Genomic DNA, 2,188 nt, shown 5'->3' on the forward strand with positions numbered 1-2,188 from the left:
CAAAACTTGGAATGTGTGCGACTTGAGAACCCCAACGGAGAAGAAACTACAAAGGACCGTTGTCCGTTCGTTGATGATACATGAAAATGAATTAATCGAGTCATATATTCTACATAATATGTCCTCTTAATTAAATTCAACAATATGTATTCAAATAAGAAAACAACTCACATCAAAAAAAGTATTCAAATAAGAAAGTAACAAGTATATGACAACATTTAATGTAAAAAAAGAAAATATTGGAAAAATTGTTCACATCCCAATTCAGAGACCCTAAAGTCGGAAACTCTAAAGTCCTCAGCAAAATCCTATAGTGTGTGAATCTTGGGGTGACAAAAGGAGGATCATCCTTATCTGTGGAATGTGACTGGGTTAAATATTTGAGGTTCAACTGTTCCAATATAATCGGTTCATTATTTTCGTTTATCTTATTGTGTCTAATAATCTGCAATCACTTAGGTGTTTTGAGCCTGAAAGACGTGAGTGTTTATCATGCTAGGTAGGCCAACCTAACCAAAGGGTCCAAAAATGATTTTAGAATTAGTGACATGGATGATAATATGTAACTAGTTAACTACCTAAAACAGTTATTCTGGGAGTTATGTATAGGAAGCTTAGTAGTACAGTTTTTGTTTTTGTCGTGGGTGCTTTTATTTTAATTTGTGCTAGGTGGGTGGTCCTGAGTAGCTAGCTAGCTAGCTGTATAACAATATGATTTTCGTTTTGTTCTTTAATTAGCATTTTTGGCATTTGGGAAGTGCCAACGAATTGGTAAAGACATGGATATTTGTTGGGGTGGTGGATCGGGTACAGCAGTGAGCCAGTGATCAAAGGCATACACCCACTACAGAAAAGGAAAGCTCGAATAGAGGCATCCTAGATAAAGATAACACACGCACCTTGCTCCTAATTATTTGACATGTTTTCTGATCCCATCTATTATTAGGGTTCTCATGTTTCTATTGTTTTACTTTCTAGTGTCCCAGAATTCAGAAACGATGCTCCTAGTATGTTTAAATAATGTAATGTATAATAAGTATAAATATGCATGTTTCTAAATGTTCAATTTTTTTATAAAAAAAAAAATAGGTATAATTATTTGAACCTTTAGTTTCATAACCTAAAAGAATAGAACTTAAGAAGATATAAAATTGACTGGTAAAGGATGATCACCTTTTTGAATTCTCTTGCTAATAAAAATTAATAAACCAATAATTAATATTTTTCACTAAGAAAAATTAAACTTAAGAATTATTTGTTACTTTTTTTATTACATTACACTTAAATAATATACTATGAATTAATTTTTTTCTTAAAGGATAGAAAACAATCTTGTTCAAATATAATAAGACTAACAGCAAAATTATTTCTCTTTAAGTATTCAAAGCAACTGCTACATACCCAAGTTTCTAACTCAACACTACACACACTTGGTGGTATACTATGATGTTTAATATATAAAGGTGGATCTTCAAAACATTTAACAATTGATGAATTAATAAATAAGTTGTCAATGGAAATTCAATTTCGATAAAGAATACACAAGAATTAATCAGATCAACACGCAATTCAGGATGGAGAAAGACACATGTATTCTCATTCTAGTATAGTATAATTATGTGTCTTTTATATTTTATAACACATGTCAGTTAACTATCGTATGATATTAAGTTAACATTTTTTCCTCTTCAATTAATTATTTTTCACTTTAATCCTTGAATCAATACTCAGATTTTTAAATGAGCACACTAAGAATAATCGAATGTTTCCTAATCTCTATTAAGATAATATTTTAACAATTAAATTCAATATTAAGGTTTTTAATATTAAAATTTTCAAAAACATATTTTTTATTATTAATAAAACAATCTTTTATCATTTAAACTAATTATTTAATTTTTATAATTTATATTTCTTATATTTCAGTTATACTTAACAAACCTTTTTACAAAGCATAAAATATTTACTGCTTTATTATATTGTGGTCTATCACTCTACCAAAAAAATTGAAAAGTTCTACCAAAAAAAAATATATTGTGGTGTATCACTAACTATGAAAGTGGAAACAACGTTTTCCTCCTCAAAAACTTTTCTTTTTTTCCCCTCCTATGGAAGTTTCGGGCAGAGATTAATTTAAAAAAAAAAAGGAAGAAGAACGAATATATATATATATATATATATATATATA

This window comes from Glycine soja, chromosome 17, assembly GCF_004193775.1.
Source record: "Glycine soja cultivar W05 chromosome 17, ASM419377v2, whole genome shotgun sequence".
In the NCBI taxonomy this organism is placed as follows: domain Eukaryota; kingdom Viridiplantae; phylum Streptophyta; class Magnoliopsida; order Fabales; family Fabaceae; genus Glycine; species Glycine soja.